Raw genomic sequence first — 21,121 nt, 5'->3', positions numbered from 1 at the left:
CAAACCCAGATTTGATGAATATGCTTCACCTCAAAAAGTCTAGATCCATCAGAGCCACAAGGGCGGGAGACTTAAACCTCGACACGGCTATTAATAGGACGTGCTGGAGGGATAGATTCATCACCCAAAGACTCCCTATGCTGTGGAACAAAATCCCGGTATATGTGAGGCAGAGCACCTCGCTGGCCTTGTTCAAGAGAAATCTTGACCAATGGATGGGAGATCGCAGATATACCCCAGGGATTACCTCAGTGTCACTGCTCGACAGAGGCACAGCAAAATAATGGGTATAGTTCCCCATACTAAAGGGGTGGCGTAAGCCACAAAACGATGGGCTAGGCTTGTAAATGCCCTCGGGCAGATAGCCTAGTATGAACCTATGAACCTAAACCTATGAACCTATAAGAGCTTCCACAAGTGTATAAATACTGAGCATGTGCAAGCCTGACTGCCATTTTACAGTACGTCGTTGAGATTTAAGCATGTGTTTAAGGTCTGTCCTTTAACTACTTCATTTGTACTTTGATGATGATGCTATCCATTCTGATGTGTTTCTATGCATTAAAGCATCTAAATGCGTCCCCTCCTGCTTGTCTTGTGTTAGAGAAGGAAGAGCAACATGGTCTCAGAAGTGGCATGCCTAAAAGGACAAGGAATCAGAAACGGCATATCCAAGCGGCATGAAGTCAAAGGTGGATTGGGTAAAACGACTTAATGTACCTTGCTAGGAGCTGGTGGAATATACAAGAGTGAATCATCCCTAGAATGTGCAAACTTCACAAACAGGGCAAACAAATTTCAGGTATTAAAACTTGCTCAGCATTATTTTTCACATAATATGAAACGAGGCTTACAGAACATTCTATATGATATTCACAAACCGATATGTACGACATTGATAAAAATATTCAAAGTACTACGGAAAATAATTGAAATAAAGTCCAAATTGTATAAAAACGAATAAAAGAGCTAGTTGCTCAGCATAATGCATCAGAGATTATCCAAGTTCAACTCTGGGCAAAACCGCAATCCAGATTGTAGCTTGCGACAGATCCCCCACCATGCCCCAGGATTCTCACTCCTCTTTTCTTGATACACTGGAAAATATTAAGGTACAACCCAACACTAATAATGGGTGATTTCAACTACCCTACCATTAACTGGGAAAACTACTCATGTACCAACTCTTTTGCTCAACGTTTTCTGGAAATCAATTCCAGTGCCTTGGATCAACTTATCCACACCCCCACCAGGGGGCAGCAATATCCAAGACCTGGTCACCAACATGGGTGACCAGTGTTCCACACCAGAGGTCAGCTCCTCGTTGGTCAGATCCAACCACAAGTTAATCACCCTAGACATCCACATCCCGCTCCCACCCCCCATTAGGAAAACAACCGTAAAAAATTTCTCCAAAGCCAACTTCACGCTCAAGACAGAAGTGGCAAACTTCACGACACCCATGCAGATGGACAATAGAGGTACGACTGCTGAATCCTACACAAATGCACTTTATAAGCACTTAGACGAGTGCAGGGATCGTGCTATCCCTAAAAGAACCAAGATGCTATCCTCCAAAAAAAGCAAGCCAATCTGGTCGTCTTCTGCCACAAAAACTCTACAACAGAAGAAACTGTTGCAAAAAAAAAATAAAATCCCACGATTGGAGGAACTCCCTGGTCAGCCTCAGTAAGAAGCAGAGATCCCTCAAAATCCTCCAAAGCTAGTTATGAAAACAAAACTGCCACTGATTCTAAAGACAACCACAAAGCATTCTATAGCTATGTCAAGAATCTCAATGGCAACACTCAGATCTGCTCCGAGTTACAGCACAATGACACTAAATATACAGAACCAACTGGTACTGCCAACATCCTGGCAGATAGGTTCAGTGCTAACTTCACCCCCCTCTCACCCCCTAAAGGGCCCATCTTTATACCGGAAGAATGCAAAGTTCCTGTAATCACGGCTGCACAGGTAAAAACCTCACTCTCCAAAGCCAAGAACACAGCATCCATGGGACCCGACAACATCCCAGGCTGCCTTCTACATGAACTACAGAATGAACTGGCAGCCCACCTAAGTACCATGTTCAATCATAGCCTCACCTTAGGCATTGTGCCCATTGAATGGCACACCGCAACAGTTATCCCACTCCACAAAGGGGAGGCCACAACAGACTCAGTGAACTACCGTCCCATTAGCCTGATGAGCCTCGTCTGCAAGACCATGGAAAGTACAGTTGTGTACGCTTACCATAAGTGTAGATGTTAGAGTGTATTCACTGTTGCAGTCATTACATTTGGATTATCCTGCTGGCAGGCTGCCCTCAGTCGGCCTGAATTCCAAAGTCTTGGGTCCTGCGTTGGTTGCTGTCGCTTCTTCCCAGTCAGGTCGTCAGGAGTATAAAAGATGCAGCCGAAGCCATTTTCTTCAGTTTTTCTTGCCCCAGATGTCAGGTGCCCCCAAAGGGGTAGGCTAAAAATATGTAAATAAAACATACATGCACCAAAATAAGCTTTACCTTCATCTATAAGCAAATACACCACATAGGTTGTAAAGATTAGAGAAGTAAAGACAAGTTCCAGCAAAAATAAGGGGGATGGCGGGAGGGTAACCTGGACTGCAACAGTGAATACACTAACATCTACATTTATGGTAAGTGTACACAACTGTACTATGTTCTACGTGTTTCACTGTTGCAGTCATTACATTTGGGTTGAGTCCCAAAGCTATGGTTGGGGGGGCTGAAGCTAGACAGCATTAGGAGTGGCTATGAGGCCCTTCAGAACTGCAGTGGCAAAGCCTGCCCTGGATTTAGAGTAAAGAGGCAGATTGTAATGTTTTATAAAGTTATGCACTGAACTCCAAGTAGCAGCCTCTAAAATGTCTTTGGTAGGTACTCCCCTGAGAAAGGCTGCAGACGTGGCTGCAGCTCTGGTTGAATGTGGCCTAATGCCCTTAGGCATGGTTTGCCATGCTGTGAGTAGCAGAAACAAATGCAGTGACCTATCCACTTTGAAATAGTCTGCTTGGAGATGATCTTTCCTTGTGATGCTGTGGCATATGCCACTAGTAATTTTTCTTTCTGAAAACTTTAGTTTTGTCCAAGTAGAATTTAAATTGTCTGTGTACGTCCAAAGAATGCAGAATTTTCTCCCCCTTGTTCTGTGGATTTGGATAAAAAGTTGTCAAATTAATAGTTTGGTTAAGGGCTACACTGGATACCACCTTAGGCAAAAATGTAGGGTTTGTTCTCAGAGAGACCCTGTCAGGATAAAAAATGATAAAAGGTTCCACAGCCATGAGAGCCTGTAGCTCTGAAACTCGTCTTGCAGAAGTTATTGCTAGGAGCAGAGCTGTTTTCCAAGCTAAGAACTTTATATCCGCAGTAGCAGCTGGCTCAAAAGGAGGTAAGATGAGTTTTTCCAAGACGTAATTGAGGTCCCATGCAGGTGTTGGCGTTCTCCTTGCAGGCCTTATGTTTTCGGCCCCTATGAGGTACTGCCTTAAAGGATGAGAAAAGAGTGGTGGCTCTGTATTGTAATGAGCCGAAATGGCAGAGGCATGGATTTTAATTGATGAAAAAGATAGGCCTTTGTCCAGCATTTCAGTTAAGTATTGCAAAATCTGAGGAATATTTGGGACAGCTGTATCAGTTCCTTGAGCTTGGTTCCAAGCACAAAATCTCTTCCATTTCCCAGCATAGGATGTTCTAGTACTAGGCCTTCTGGCTTCTAAAATGTCATCAATCACAGCTTTACTGAGAGGTGTGGCTTGTATGGCTACATTATCCACCATGCTGCCAGGTTTAGGGTCCTGAGTTGGCTGTGCAGAATCTGATTGTTTTGCTGGGACAGTAGATGAGGTATTTGAAGTAAGGTCCAGACTGGGAAATGGGGCCAAGTTCCTTAAGCTCAGATACCAGTACTGGCATGGCCAATCTGGGGCAATCAATCATTTTTGGTTTCTCCTGTCTGACCTTTAGGAGTACCTTGGGGAGGAGAGGCAGTGGAGAAAAGGCATATACTGATAGGTTTGTCCAGCTGAAAGATAAGGCTTCCACTTTCCAAGCTTGTCTGTGATAAGTCCTTATGCAGAATCTTTTTAGTGGATTGTTGTGAGAGGAGGCAAATAGATCTATGTCCGGACATCCCTATTTCTTTGTTATCATGCTGAAGACTTGTGGATCCAGGTGCCACTCGTGGGGATCCATGAGGTTTCTGCTTAGTTCGTCTGCCAGAGTATTTTCCTTTCCTGGCAGGAATTGTGCCTGCAGATGAACTTGGTAAGTCAATGCTGTGTCCCATAAAGCCATGGCTGGTCTGCAAAGGGGGTAAGAATGAGTGCCCCCCTGCTTGTTTATGTACCACATGACCGTGGTGTTGTCTGTCTATCAGTAGTTGTCCCAGATGAAGTAAGTCCTTGAAGGCTGTCAGGGCATTTTGAACAGAGAGCATCTCTTTTTGATTGATATGTAGATGCTTTTGGTTTGTGGACCAGGTGCCCTGAATGCCTCTTCCTGCCATGTGTGCCCCCCAGGCATAATTTGATGCATCTGTTAGGCTCTGCCTGTGTGGGGGTAGTGAAAGTGGCTGTCCCTTGTTTTGGAGACAAGCCTTTGCCCACCATCGAAACTCCTGTTGCAGGCAGGGAATGGGAGTAATCATTGTTTCCAGGCTGTGGCAATGTGTCCAGACACTTTTTAGGTACCACTGAATTTTCCTCATATGCAGCCTTGCATATGGAATTAGTAAGATGCAGGATGCCATGAAGCCCAAAACCTGCAGAATTTTTCTTGCAGATAACTTGGCCTTTGTTGCCATTTCCTTGAAATAGGCAGTCAGTTGCCTTTGTTTGTCTGGAGTGAGATAAGCCATCTGGGCAGTTGTATTTAAGCTTGCACCCAGGAATATTATCTCTTGAGAGGGTACTAGTTTTGATTTATTTTTGTTGACGTGTACCCTAGGCATATTAAAAGTCTTGGCACAAACGTCAGATGTTGTAGTAGAACGTCCTTGTTCTCTGCTTGTATGAGGCAGTCGTCCAAGTTGAGGATATATTTGTATTCCTCTTTGTCCGCAGTAAGCAATTACTGGTGCCAGGCACTTTGTGAAGACCCCGGGCGCAGTAGATCGGTCAAAGGGCAGTGCAGAGAATTGGTAATGCTTTGAGCCAGCCTTAAATCTGAGGTATCGTCTGCATGATTGTCTGATTGGGACATGCAGGTATGCCTCTTTTAGGTCTAAAGTCACAAGCCAAGCCTTGCTGCCCAGCATGGGCAGAAGCTGCTGCAAGGTCAACATCTTGAATTTTGGTATATCCAGGAAAGTGTTTAGAATAGATAGGTCTAGTATTGGTCTCCATGCTTTGTCCTTTCTGGGTACCAAGAACAGTCTTGAGTAAAATCCTGGTCCCTGCTCTTGCTGTGGCACTTGTTGAATAGCCCTCATGTCCATGAGAGCTGCGACTTGTTTTTGAGCCTCTGCCCATTGATTTTTTGGTCTGGCCATCCGTTTGTCCTTGGCAGGGTATGGAAGTGAAATTTGTAGCCTTGTGACACTATCTAAAACCCATTTGTCCTGGGTTATAATATGCCAATTTTGAAAAAAAAGTGCTAGTTTGCCCCCTAAGGGTGCTGCCAAAAGATAAGTGCTTGGTGCAGGCAGGTGGAAGTCACTGGGACTGTTTCCTGTATGGTTACGATTGGTCTTCTCCATCTTTGGAGGTAGAAAGTACAGTTGTGTACACCTACCATAAATGTAGATGTTAGAGTGTCTTCACTGTTGCAGTCATGACTGTAGGGTTCTCCCCTGCCGGCAGGCAGCCCTCGGTCGGCCAGAATCCCAAAGTCTGGGTCCGGCGTCGGCTGTTCAACCATGCTCCCTGACGTCAGAGTGCCAGGAGTACAAAGCTGACAGCCGACGCCATCTTCTCCAGTTTTTCTTGCCCCAGATGTCAGGAGTCCCAAAATGAAAAAGGTCCCATAACCTTTGCAAATCCACCTCAGAAGAATGGTGAAAAAAAGGAAATACACAAAAGTAAAAATAAGAGGGGACAGGAGGGAGAGAAACCCAGACTGCAACAGTGAAGACACTCTAACATCTACATTTATGGTAGGTGTACACAACTGTACTATGTTAATCGTGTTTCACTGTTGCAGTCATGACTGTAGGGTAGAATCCCAAAGCTGAAAGAAAGGGAGGTGGTCAAAGAAGAAGGGGCGGCTAAAAGGCCCTGCAAGACTGCAGAGGCAAAGCCTGCCCTAGACTTAGAGTAGAGAGGTAGATTGTAGTGCTTAGAAAAAGTATGCACTGAACTCCAAGTTGCAGCTTCCAAAATGTCTTTGGTAGGAACTCCCCTGAGAAAGGCCGCAGAAGTGGCAGCAGCTCTGGTGGAATGAGTCCGTATACTCCCTGGGATTTGCTTTCCATGGTGTGAATAACAAAATCTGATTCCATGAGCAATCCATTTAGAAATGGTCTGTTTTGAAATGGCTTTACCTTGGGAACTTGAAGCATAAGAAACAAACAATTGCTCTGATTTTCTGATGTCCTTGGTTCTGTTCAGGTAAAAACGTAGTTGTCTGTGTACATCCAAGGAATGCAAGATCCTTTCCCCTTTATTTTGAGGAGTGGGGAAAAAGTTTGGCAAGAGGATAGTTTGATTTAAAGCCACTTTGGAAACCTCCTTAGGCATGAAGGTAGGATTAGTCCTCAAAGATACCCTGTCTTGATGAAAAATAATTTAAGGTTCCACAGCCATAAGAGCTTGTAACTCTGAAACTCTCCTGGCAGAGGTTAGGGCTAACAGGATAGCTGTCTTCCAAGATAAAAACTTGGAGTCAGAAGAGGCAGCAGGCTCAAAGGAGGCAAGGTTAGTTTTTCCAAAACATAGTTGAGATCCCAAGCAGGAACAGGAGGAGAAGAAAATCTTCGGACTGAAGTATATCAGAAAAATTCGTCAGGAGTCAGCCAACCAGCACTTGCGAACTGCTATCACCGCACGGCAAGAAAGACTAGAGAAGATGGCGTTGGCTGACAGCTTTGTACTCCTGGCGCTCTGACGTCAGGGAGCATGGTTGAAAAGCCGACGCCGGACCCAGACTTTGGGATTCTGGCCGACCGAGGGCTGCCTGCCGGCAGGGGAGAACCCTACAGTCATGACTGCAACAATGAAACACGATGAACATGCACCCCATTGCTTAGACCTGTAGGAACCTTGCGGCTGTGATCTGCCTCTAGGGCGTCTGGAACTGCCCCTTTGAGGTCTGAGACTGGAAAGGACCAATTCTTTGTAGGCCAGCGCCTGCTAAATCAAGGTGGCCGTACCTGTAAGAAATCCTTGACCGTTTGCATAGATTTAGCTTTGTCCTCCATTTTCTTTAACACCTCTTCTGCCTTAACACCAAACAAGGTATCATGTTGTAATGGAGCATCTAATAATTTTGCTTTAACATGATCAGGCAGATTTTGTTCCTTTAACCAAGCATGCCTCCTAATGACAGAACCCGTAACAGCGGCCCTGCAGGAGGCCTCCACAGAATCAAAACCACATTGCAAAGTATGATTTCCAACTTGTTAAGCTGCATGCAATAAATCCTGCATTTTTGTTTTCTGCACATACAGAATTTACCATAATTTTCTGTTTAAGCAGCGACATGATATATTGCTGATATTTGAACATATGAAACTGGCAATTTAAGGCCCTTATAGCTAAGGTAGCAGATGTGTAAATGTGTTTTCTCCATCTATCCAGTGCCCTAGAATCCCTGTCAGAGGGGGTAGGTTTTTTTTGCAGTGGAAGCCTGGACCCCTTTGGGACCCCGAGAAATAGTTTCTGGGTCTGCAGTAGGGTTTTTGAAAAGGAATTTGAGAGTCAGGGACCCTGGAGTATCTGTCCTGCTTAACAGGAGCTGGAGCTAAGGAGTCAGGGGTCAGACTAGACTCTGAGAACACATCTACAATGTCTAACACAGGTGGAATAGCTAGAGGCCTGTGTTGAGGTAGTAAAAGGAAATCTCGGAGCCTCCTCTTAGATTCTGAAAAATCTTGGCTCTCCCAGTGGAAGTGCTCCCTCATGGTATGCAAGGTTTCCCCAAAAGAGTAGTCCTCAGGAGGAGAAGCTGAAGGAATTGATTCTTCAGCATCAGAATCCTCATGGGGGGAAGAGAACATTTCTGATCAGAAGAGGAATCAGAAGAAATGGAAACCTGATCTGAAGATTCATAGTCTGTCTCTTGCCTAGGCCTCTTATGAGGAGGGGGATGGGAACCCCTGAAAAAGGTAATTAAGTCTTCGGCCATTTTGAGCATCTTTTTTGGGCATAGAGGCCTGTCCATGTGGCTGGTGAACTTGTTTCTTTGCCTTTAAAGGTGATTTAGTCTTTGCCTTTGAAGTCTGTTTAATATACAATTGTTTAGGTCTGAATACACCCTCAGAAGCCGATGCCTGCTCAGCGGCTCTGGACCCATCTGAGGGAATAATTTCCAAGGCTCCAATACCTTGAGTTTCCAGCGGCCTGGCCGACTCCACGTGGGAGTCGGTAGCGGCCTGCGACTCTAAAGTAGCAGGCGTCAGGGGCTGCGAAAGCATCTCACTGTGAACAGACGACTTGCTTAGGAAAAGCTTCGTCGATTTTGGACCTCTGTTGCCAGTCTTTCTTTGCGTTTTTTGTGAACTCCGGTAGTCGGATGGCTATCCGACGACATTGTATAATTAAATCTTCACCCAAAATAGCTTAATGCAAAATCGTACCTACGCTTAATAGTGCATTGGTTAAATCTAGCACAAAACCGACAACTAGAAACGTCGTGGTCAGGGCCTAGGCAAGGAATACAGTAAGAATGAAAGTCCTTATGAGGTATTTGCTTCCCACAAGAAATACAATTAACTTTTTCTGACATCGGACTGGAGCACGAAAAAAGTTGCCCCAACGGGGTACTTAGCTTTTAATGAAGACTTCAGATCTGAAACTCGAACGCGAAAATCTCAGGAGTCGGCCGACCAGCACTTGCAAACTGTTTCTGCTTCGGGCACCACGTGGCAAGAAAGACTGAAGAAAATGGTGTCTGCTGCATCTTTTATACCCCTGATGACCTGACGTCAGGGAAAAAGCGACAGCAACCAACGCAGGACCCAAGACTTTGGAATTCAGGCCGACTGAGGGCAACCTGCCAGCAGGATAACCCAAATGTAATGGCTGCAACAGTGAAACACGAAGAACATTGTTTATGAGTTCCATGAGGATACGAAGACATTGAAGATCTCCAAACTCTGGACCCCAAACAGTTTGGGTTTGTAAAAGGCAGATCATGTCTCCTAAACCTGATAGACTTCTTTGAAGTAGTCACCAAAGCCATAGATGAGGGTAAGGTGGTTCACACAGCCTATCTAGATCTCACCAAGGCGTTCAACACCATCCCCCACTCTGGAATTATAAACTCACTAAACTAGGTATAAATCCCTATGTCACAAGATGGGTTGCCAACTGGCTTACTGACAGAACCCACACTGTGAAAGTAGCAGACTCCAAATCAGGCTTCAGACCAGTGCCACTTGGAGTACCACAGGGTTCAGTCCTGGGTCCTCTCCTGTTTATCTACTTCTCTGAAGTACAGGCTAACACATAAGGTCTTTGGCCAACTAAATTCGCAGATGACTGCAAACTAGGAGCCATAAATGAACCTCCTAATGATGTGGACATCCTACAAAAGGGCCTCACTGAGACAGATGCCTGGTGTCAAAGACATGGTCTCAAGCTCAATGCCAAAAAGTGCATTGTCATCCCCTTTGTTAAAAACTCTGTACCCATGAACTACCACATAGGCAGTAGAGTCTACTTAACACCGAAAGTGTGATAAGAGACCTTGGGACACAGGCGGACAGTAGTCTCTCCTTTGATAATCACATTGCCACAGTGGTCAGGAAATCCTACTTGGCACACCTCATCACAAAAGGTTTTTCATCCAGAAAAAAAAGAGGTCACTGTTCCCCTTTACTCATCACTCATTAGACCCATTATACAGTACAACGCACCTTTTGGTATGTACCTCACAAGGCATCAACTGGAAAGGCCGCAAAAATACCTCAAAAGAGAATTACTGGCCTCAAACAGATGCCTTATGCAGACAGTCTCAAAAAACTCCAGCTTCACTCAGTCGCACATCGCCTACTCAGAGGCAATCTCTGCCTAACACACAAAGCTATGTCAAACCCAGAGCTGTTGGGACATGCTCCACTTAAAGAAATTCCAATCCCTCAGAGCTACACGCTCTAGGGACCTAAACCTTGTCACCACAATAAACAGAACATGCTGGAGGGATAGATTCCTGTCTCAAGAGACTTCCCATACCCTGGAACAGACTACCTTATTCAAACAGAGCTCCTCATTAGCACTCTGCAAGAAAAATCTTGAAGATTGGATGGGTAATAGGAAATTCACCCCAGGGATCACTTCTGCGGTTCGGTTCGACAGGGGCACAGGAAAAAAATTTTCTTGGATGGCTAAAGCCAGTGTTCCTTTTTGGCTAGGCTTGTATAGGTCCCTAGGGCCAATAGCCAAGTACCTACCTATGAAACTGACACATTTTTTTAAAGCATGCATTTTTTGTATTGAGCAAAGATAGAATTACCAAAAGTGTACAAAGTGTTCTCATGTTTGTCCAGTTACAGTAAAGCATTTTGCAAAAGTACAGCCAGTACAGGGCATATTTCACAGAATACAGCCATTACAGAGCATATTTCACAAAGTACAGTATTCCGGAGAGTTTATTTTGCATTTGAATATTACAAGCTCACAGAACTATTTGTTCATACGTAATTACAAGGGCCATATTTTCACTGTGTACATGCATACTTTGTGGCCATAGCAGACTGACTTCGAAAACCTAGTGCACTTGTATTTGACAGTAATATTTCTGAGAAATGGAGAATGTTTGAGCAAGAGTGCATTTTCTGATAAAGATGACCATACAAAGGCATTTATTCTACTTAATTTAGCAGAGTCCGAAGCCACTGGAAAGGAATGCTCATTAGTGTATGCACCTGCTATCTACACCAGAAAAGGGGAAACTGGTCATATTGTTGTACAGGCTGAGTCAAGGGAGGACCCAGAGTGCTTAAAACAGAGAAATGGGCAACTCCCAGACCAATGTTACAATGAAAAGGCACTTAAAAGGCCTGATGAAACTTTGCTTATGAAGGTGAAGAAACTCAAACCAAAGGCTCAGTAGTGCTTTCATGTTACTCTGCTGGAAGAAGCTACGACTTGCTCAAGAGGCACGTCCGGTCATTATTAGAGCTCAGAGTTTGAAATTGGGACTGCTTTCATTTAAAAAGGAAGTCCATCATGTTAGCTTAAAAGCCCACTATAATTTTCCCCAGTACATTTTTTCTTCTTACGCTGATCTTTTTGAAGACAAACTTCCAGTTGTGTACTCCATGAAGTTAGAACGAACCAGAGGTCAGTCCAATTATCAGACCAGCACAAAGTTCCAATAGCCATGAAAGACCATTCTCGAGGCGGAGCTAGATAAAAGTGGTGCAAGACGAGGTATGATTTGCCCAGTTGCAACTCCAACTGAATGGATATCTTCCATGGTGGTAGCTCATAAGAAAAGCTCAGATAACAGAATATATACAGACTCAAAATTTGAACAAAGCATTAAAAAGACTTAATTATCCAATGTGCACAGTTGAAGTTGCAGCCTTGATGCCAACTGCCACTACTTTCCCTGTCTTAGACAGAGGTAATTTTGGCAAATTCAGCTAGACAACAAAACATCATTGCTCACTACGTTCAGTACTCCATTTGGCAGGTACAAATTTTTGAGAATGCCATTTGGGATCAATTCTACAAGTGAAGTCTTTCAAGGTGCAATGGAGCAAAGTTTTTCTGGGTATCCTTGTGTTATTACAGTAGACTACATACTAGGAGTATGTGATGAAGAGCATGACAGAAACCTCAGAAACGTTCTGGTAAGGGCACCTCAAGTGAATCTTAAGCTGAATCCACATAAATGCAAATTCAGGCTACAAGTTGTTGCTTATGTTGGTAATTTACTTACTAGTACAGGCCTACGACCAGACCCTTCAAAGCTAACATTGAGATGCCAGCCCCAGACAATGTTTAGGCAAGTTCATGCCAGACTTGAGCCAAATAGTGGCACTCAGAAAGCCGACAGGTAAAGATGTATCCTGGTCTTGGTTAGAGCAACACCAAAGAGCATTTGAAGTCCTGAAACAGAGTTACCAGCCCACCAACACTCAGATACTACGTTGTTCACAAACCAGTTACATTTTCCTGTGATGCTCCATAAATTTGGTCTTGGTGCAATCATTCTACAAGAGGATCAACCTGTTGCCTATGCATAGAGAACTCTTACCCAAACTGTGATGAAGTATGCCCAGATTGTTTGCATGTTCGAAGGTCCATGACTGTTTATGGCAGACCTATCCACATCTAAACAGACCACCAACTATTAGTCACTCACTATCTTGAGAAAGCCTATGCGTTCAGCTCCAGTCTGACTGCAACGCAAGATGCTGAAATTGCAAAAGTATAATTTCAATCTTGTCTACAAGAAAAGCAAATTCTTTATCTTGTGGATATGTTATCCAGATCTCCCAGAAACACCACAAAACAGCACGAGAACAAGAACCTTGATTTTGAAGTCATGGAAATGAGAAATGTTTCTTCCACACATCTTAATGAGTTGAGAGATCACACAGCTACAAATCTAGTTTTACAAAGGCTCAACCACTTTATCAAGGATGGCAATCAAAGCAATCTAGTTACTCTTAAGTGCAACCTTATTTTCCATAGATGAGATTTTGCCTGACAAAGGTATCATTATGAAAGGTCTGAAAGTAATTTTTCTCAAGTCCTTGCAACAAGAGTACATTACTATCTTGCATCATAGTCACCCAAGAACCGATCCCACCAAAAGGGCGAGAGGTCTAATATTTTAGTATTCTAGGTCACAAGACACAGAGAGCACTTTCATCTTGTTCAGTGTGTAATGGTACAAAGCTACATCAACAGAAAGAACCACTTCAGCTAAACCAGATTCCTGGACTATCAGGACGAGTCCACACAATGTTATTTCTGACAATGGCACGCAGTTTGCAAGCCAAGTCAAAAGATTTGTTGAAGAAAGTAATGTGCCAAATAATTCAGAAACTTGAGGGTAAAGGTCACTCACATACAGATGTTTCCCAAACCTAACACCCTAGAGTCCCTATTAGGAGGATGAACAAAATAACTCTGTTCCATTAGTCGTTTCCTAGTTGCTGCTGCAATCACCATAGCATCCACAGGCAGACCCTTGCTCCAATGAGCTCTATCTTTAGGATGCAACAAAATACTTGTCTGGGCATTTAGGGCTGGGTCTGTTATATCCTTCAAAGTCCAGCCAGAAATGAGGTCTACCATCTTATCTGCCAAAGGGACTACTCAAGTCAATTGCTGGGCTGGTCTCAAAAGCCTTGAGAAACACTGACTGTTCTTCGGAATGGGGTCAGAAGACCAACCTACTTTGTTCCAGAAGTTTGAGAATCTCTCCAAATGAAACATTTAAAGTTCTTCTGGGGGACCCGTCCTCTTCAAAGTCAGTGTCTTTGAATAATACCTTGTGGAGAATCTAGATGCTCCTCTTGCATGTCCGCTTCTGAAGGCTCTTCAGTGGGAGACTCCAGTGATGACTCAGAAGTGGCAGCAGTGCCCTGAATGAGGACAATCTCAAGGCTTGACTTGATTAGCTGTCAGACTGTCACTAGGCCAATGACCCAGAGGAACCTTTCTAATCGTATCCAAGTTTTCTAGAAAGAATAATGTCTTGCATCCAAGCAATACACTGAGTGAGGGCCAAGCATTTAAGCTACCTCTGTCCCCAAGGGACATGGATGCCAGGCCCAATGAAAATTTCCTATCCTCCATCCACTAGTCTAGGCTGTGCTTAAACTGGGTAACGGACCAAATACACTTCATATGGATGGGAAGCCCGTTTCACAGAAGGTGCATCCCTGGGATACATATCCACCCTTCCAGCATGTTCTGTTCAAGTCGGACAAAATTCAGGTCCTTGTATTTTCTATTTCTGATACTGTCTTGCTTAATATGCAGGAAATTCATAAATGTGGGTTTGCGGATGCCTAGTAAACCAGACAGACCACCCTTCAGCAGTCTATAGGAGACTGAGTAGAGGGAAAGGGCTTTAACTCATTCACTCCAATGGAGCTCAAAGTTTGCACTTTAACTTCCAAAGGGCAGAGCCTAAGCCTTTTGACAGAATCAAATTATGTGCTAACATTTCAAACAAATTTTCTTATCTGTGAAATAATTGGGGTTATGACAGAAGTACAAATGGCAAACCCTTCAGCACATACTATTTTTACAATGGTGGTATTCTTTAGGTTCTAGGTTTTAAATGAATTTTATAAGTCACAGTAAACAGTATTACATTTGTAATATTTTTTAAACTTACAAATATCTCAGCAACCACTCAAGTTACACATACTGTCAGCAGCATTTTATTCATCTAGCTGATAGCTTTCATATGAGGCTAAGGAGTTTTGTCTGCGTTACTTGGTTCTTGAGATATTTATAAAAATGTGAACATATCTATATAAATTAATATCATAACAGTTAATATCCCTTTACCTGCACTAGGCAGAGGTCAAATATTAATGCAGTTGAGTTTGCAATTGTGTAAGCCTTAAAATGAAATATTTTAAAACCTTGTACATAGCATGGTTTTGGAATTATTGATGCAAAAATGAACAAGCAATATTTGATGCCTAGAGGCATCAGTAGGAGTTAACTGCAGATGCACCTGGAGGCGTTACTCCAATGTAATGAATTAAGGTGCTCAACATAAGGCAGGTGTGTTAGGCCTTGTAATCTTTTTGTAAGAGACCACTGTGCTGCATATGCCTGGTCAGGTACATACCAAATACCACTGTACTCTATTATTGGTCTTATAAGGGCAGAGTACAGTACGATAATGACCTGCTTGGACCTAGATGCCATGCTCTTATAAGCTGCGCAACATAAAAGGATTTTCTCACTACTGTGGCCAAGAGGTGGCAGAAGGCAAGGCTATTGTCTAAATGCATACCCAGATCCCTGACCACTGGACTGACTCTCTGGGTTGTATTATCAACACTAATTACCTGGGATGGCTGACATTCCAAAGGGTACAATTACGCATTGCTTAGTATTGGGTTTAAAATCATAGCTTTGGCACTATTTATTAGTCAGAGATGCGCCTTCTTGAAGAATGCTTTTATCTGCAGGGGAGTCGAAAACCCCCAGCCTACCATCATCTGGAAACTCAGCCATAAACCTTCATTTGCTTCTATTTCACTGAAATGGATACCACAAAGGAGTGGGTCCATTGCCAAACCCTGAAGGATTCCGCTAGTGACCACACTCTTGGTGGAGGTGGCTTCACATATTTTGACCTCCTGGGTCCCATCAGTGAGCCAGCTAGCTATCCAGCAGGTGACAAAAGGGTTTATACCTAAATTAGTGGGCTTGCCTATAATGCCAGAGTGGGATATTGCATCAAAAGCCATAGCCAGGTCGAGGTAAGCTGCGTGCACAATCTTTGCCTTCATCCAATGCTTTGGTGATCCTCTTAAAGTCCACCAGATTTAATAGGCATAACCTTCCTTTAACAAAGTCGAACTTTGACTGGTCCAGCATCTGCAGGTTACCCATGTGCTCATTTATCACGTTCATGATTATTCTTTCCATGGCCTTGCATATGAAGTTAGTCAGACTTACAGGCCTGTAGTTACCCAGATCAGTGGTTGGATCTCCTTTCTGCAAAGGAATGACTGTAGCCATCTTCCATTCCTTGGGCACAAAACCTAACTATGCCCCAGCTAAGTGAATCAAGTGGACAAAATAGGTCACGTTTTATGCTATTTAATAAGCATCCTGGGATGTTAACAGGGCCCATTAATGCAGTGTTTTTTGCCTTGGAAAGTACACCAATGACCTGTTCCCTGGTAATGGTTGGAAGGATTGTGGTATGGGTTATTTAACTTTGGACTACTGAGGGAGGGAGTTGGGGGATAAATTTGAGCGGACTGTCAGACAAAAGACCATCAATGGCCTCCGGTTCAGTGTGGGTGATGCCATTTACAACAATTTCTGAGCACTGTTGCACATTTCCCCTCAGGTCATGCACATAGCTATAGAAAGCTTTGTGGTTGTCCTTTGCCCGAAACGTTATTTTATCTCCAATTTAGCCTTTGAAGCCGCCTCAGATTGGACAGGGTTTTTTTTTTTTTTTTTTTTTTTTTTAGTTCGCATGGCTTTGTTCCTCCTACACTTGGTCAATATTTTCTTTTGCTGTATAACAGATTGATGTTGCGATTCCACCACCACAGTGGCTTGTCTTAAATTTGTCTTAATACGAGAGGGCACACCTTACTCTGCAGCTATCAATACGGCTGTACAAAAATTTTGTAAATAGTTCAGCGTATCCTATGGTCTTGCTGGATGCCCAGATTTTTTTTTTTTTATTTCAAGGAATACTGCCTTATGGTCAGATTTGATTAGCGAAGACATTACACTGGGTGAGGATCACCACCCCACCCCTCCACCTACTGGGTGAGGAACATCGCCCCACAGCTCCACCCAATGTTTTAAGCACAAGGTCAAGGATGGCTGTACCCCTCATAGGAGAATGGACCAAATGTCCCAGGATGACGTTTAGGAATCGGTGGGCTTGTGCATTAGAAGTGGTGCAGGATTCCCAATCTACAGAGGTGTAGTTGAGATACCCAATGAATACCTTATCGGTTTGAATGGCGAGGCACTTTTACGGCCGAGAGAGGTAGTATGGGATTCCTAGGACATGAAGTTTTTTTTTGTTTTTATTTTGTTTTTTTTTAAATAGAAATGGACACTCCCTCACCTAACACGACTTACACTGCTCATAAGTTTCCAGAAAATTTACTCATGCAGAATGTCCAGATGGAGCAGGATGAGACCCAACTTCCACAGTAGACAGATGAGTATAAGGTGGACTGAAGTGGGGGTAAGAATGTATTTTCCAATGAGGAGAAGAAAAGCTCTCTCCACTACATTGAAAGTCAACAAGGGTACCCCAGTCTCACCCCCACCATATCCAAAGATGCCTGCTCCACAGGAGGTTTCTGTCCTGCACCCAGGCACGACCTTCTCTGGGAACAGTCAGGTGGGGAGTTTGACTGGGGTGGAACACCTGCCAAAGAACAACATAGGTGTCCTAAGGTGAGCTCAGGGAGACAGAAACCTCCTGTGAAGCAGAAGGGCAAAAGCTTGCTTAATCTTGATTTTCAGTATGAATACAGATCATGAAAGCAAGACCTCACTATCCTTCTGGCTTTTTGGGTTTTAAGCAGGTGTCAGAAAAGTTACCACATGGAAAACTTGCTTGTGGCAGCCAAGCATTCATAGAGACGTTGTTTTTTGATCCTTCGATGTCTGCTCTTCCTATCATTGTGAAACAGAATTCACCAAGCGTTGGATTATTCATCCACTAATAGGTAACGTGAGCTGAGGTCAGACCAGAGTGGGACAGGTTACTTTGACCCTACTAATGTGCTGTTATGGTAGTAATCCTGCTCTGTATGAGAGGAACTGCAGGTTCAGACGTTTGGTGTATGTGCTTGGCTGAGAAGCCAATGGTGCGAAGCTACCATCTGTGGGATTATGATTGAATGCCTCCAAGTCAGAATCCCACCTAAATGCAATGATACTGCAGCACCACTGCTCTGCTTGGCTAGGGAGAGCCGGCCCCAAGGTCTGTGAGGAGTGCCGATCACTAGGATGGAGAATGGACAGAAAGGGGCCACCTTTCTCCAGCAGTGCACCGCACGTTTGTGGGAAACCAGGTGCTAAAAATCATTCGTAGACTACCAGATTCAATCAAGTAAATTGCTGTTGATCGATCAACATTATGAAGCATCTCACATTCCTCTACAAACAAATTCAGGGGACAGGCTTGCATCAAAAATGTAACAGCCAGCAATGGTCATTTGTAAGGCCACTGCCACAATATCAACTGCAAAATAATCTACTTCTCTTTACCTATACCATGTTGTTTACGTTACAACCTTAAGTGGCTACCCAAGAGTACAAACTGCTACAGATGGGTTGATAATTTATCTGGCCAATAACTGAATAATGGAACAGCCAATAACTTAATAATGGAACATTTTCCTGTGGCCTTTTCAATGAGTACAGACTAACAATCCCATCTTCGAATGGTCAATAGTAGCCTATTTGAACAATACCATTTTACTTGTCATATTTTCAATTGGTTATTCAAGAGTACAGACTGCCTCGGATTGGTTCACAATAATTTACTTGACCAATATTTGATTAATGTAACATTTTTTTTATCCACTATCAACAAACAGACTGATTCCTGTCAATGATTGGACAATGGTACATTTGCCTCTAATATTGACTGGTCAATAATATATTATTTTGACCAACACTACTTTGTTATTCCTCTAACTGACCACCAAGGAGTACAGACGGCTTCTGATTGATTTAGATTTTATATGGCCAATGAACAGTTGAATAATGAAATATGTTTTTTAATTCGCTTTTAATGGCAATGAACAGATTCTTGTCACTGATTGGTTAAAACTACATTTAAAACAAGATGTTGACAACATGTTTTTAATAGATCTGATGAAGTTTTTAAACTCTAAAGCGCTCATCTTTAATGAAAACAAAAACGAAATGTGAAAAAAAGTTATGTACTCACCATAACGTTCCATGTGAGTTGTTCCATCTTGCCTTCATTCATTACTGATGGGTTCGGAGCAGATCCTCTGCTCCGACACGGCTGACTAAAGCTCAAAGTTCTCCAGTAGCTCGAGACCACACCCCTTATCCCACAATGCACTGCTGGAATTACCTCAGATCTTGTTTGCTGCATACCATATAGAAGTACAATAATTATTCTGCCTAGGAATGAATACACATTGAAAAACCAGGATGAAGACAGCCTCCAGGTCAACTGCCAGCCAGGAGGGGGAAGGAGAGAGGGATGTGAGAATGAAAGCGAGATGGAACAACTCACATGGAACATTATGGTGAGTACATAACTTCTTTATGTGAAGTTGTTCAATCTCGCCGTTCACTCATCACTGATGGGTAGCGTCCCTAGCACCCTGATCTTGGGTGGCTCACGGAAATACACTCTTCAGAACCGCACAACCAAATGAAGCTCTGTCCCTGGATGCCTTATCTACTTTATAATGAGTTATAAAAGTGAGAGGCTTTGACCATGTGGCTGCTGCACAGATGTCCAAAGGTAATTTGGCTTGAAAGGCTGAAGAGGTAGAAACTGCTCTGGTTGAACGAGCCTTTACCTTACTAGACAAGGGCATATTTTGACAAGCATGTGTGTAGGTGATACAATCAGACAGCCACTTAGGGTTGTTTTAGCAACTGGCTTACCTTTCCCGGCCTCAGAAAAAGACACAGCTGATCTGATTTCCTAATGTCTTTTGTTCTCTCCAATTAAAATCTAACTCGTCTATGAACATCGAGTTTATGGAATATGGAATCCAATTTGTTGGTATGATTAGGGAAGAAAACGGGCAACTCAATGACTTGATTAATGTTTATCTCAGAACATACTTTGGGCAGAAAGGATTGATTTTGTCCTGAGAGATACTCTGTCAGCATGGAAAACGATATAAGGGGGCTTTGATGGATAGGGCTTGGAGCTCTGAAACACTACGGGCTGAAGTGATGGCTACTAAGAAGATAGTTTTCCATGACAGAAATTTTAGTTCACAAGACTATGCAGGCTCAAAAGAAGGAAGCATGATATGAGATAACAAAATTCAAATTCCAGGGGGAATAAGATGTCTTCACTGGAGGCCTTATGTGAAAGGAACCTTTTAAAAAAGCCTTAGACAACTGATGAGCCATATTCAAACCATCAATTCCTAGATGGAAATTAGATATAGCAGCTAATTGCACTCGCACCGTAGTAGCTGCTGCTCCTTTGTTGAAGATTTCTGTCAAGAATTGCAAGATGGAAGACAATGGTGCTTGATAAGGGTCAATGTTGTGGGAAGATACCCAAATGGAAAATCTCTTCCACTTATTACGATACAATTTTCTAGTGGAAGGTTTATGGGAAGCCAACAAAATCTGACTACTGTCATGGGAAAGATTATAGAGCCTGGCTATGCGGCGAATTGGAGAAGTGAAGCAGTTAGCTTTAGTGTCTGCAAGGATGGAAGAGGATCCCCCGACGGGTGTGTCAAGTCTAGAACTGGGTCCAGGATCCATAGATCTTCCAGAATGTGATGGTAAAGAAATGGGAACCAAATCTGCCGAGGCCAATGAGGGGCTATAAGGATGATCGTCCGTCCCAGTGACTTTGCTTTCTGCAAGAATTTGGGTATTAGGGGAATTGGTGGAAATGCTTAGAGGAGACCTGGTGGCCAATCGTGAACAAGAGCATCCCTCGGGGAGTGACCTGGCATGGGAATCAGGGCAAAATAGCTTCTGCATTTGTTGTTAATGTGACTGGCAAACAGGTCGCAGGAAGGCTGGCCCCATTTGCGGAAAATCCTGTCCGCAATCTTGTTTGAGGGACCATTTGTGGGGCAATAAGATTGCTCTGCTCAGTCTGTCCGCTATGACGTTGGATTTGCCCGGGATGTGCGTTGCCAACAGAAAGCGCTAGGATGACAGTGCCCACTGCCATACTCTGAGGGCTTCTCGGCAAAGGGGATAAGACTTGGTCCCGCCTTGTTTGTTCAGATACCAGACCACTGACGTCTGTCTGTATTGCAATTCTCCCAAGAGGAAGAGAGTCCTGAAAGTATTGCAACACTAGAAGTACTGCTCTCATCTCCAGGACATTGATATGCAGATGCGATTCTTGATCTGCCCATGTGCCTTGGGCAGTCTTTCCCCGAGAAAGCCCCCTCAATCAGGGAAGCGTCCGTGGTCACAGTGGCAACTGGAGGGGGGAGAATGAAAGGACGTCCTATTGTGACATGAAGAGATATCAACCACCACCGACTGTCCTTGCAGGAATTAGTTATCAGGATAATGTGACTCATTGGAAGGTCTTGGTAAGACT

General features: G+C 43.5%; 1 protein-coding gene across 2 annotated transcripts in view; it reads right to left on the bottom strand.

Annotated features, from left to right (window-relative positions):
* ARID1A (AT-rich interaction domain 1A) overlaps window positions 1-21,121 on the bottom strand; it is a 3,912,194-nt gene that overhangs the window by 3,359,809 nt on the left and 531,264 nt on the right. The gene's annotated exons all lie outside the window — the stretch shown is intronic.

This window comes from Protopterus annectens, chromosome 1.part1, assembly GCF_019279795.1.
Source record: "Protopterus annectens isolate FY-2018-M chromosome 1.part1, PAN1.0, whole genome shotgun sequence".
NCBI lineage: Eukaryota > Metazoa > Chordata > Ceratodontiformes > Protopteridae > Protopterus > Protopterus annectens.
This window is presented reverse-complemented; position numbering and strand designations above follow the sequence as displayed.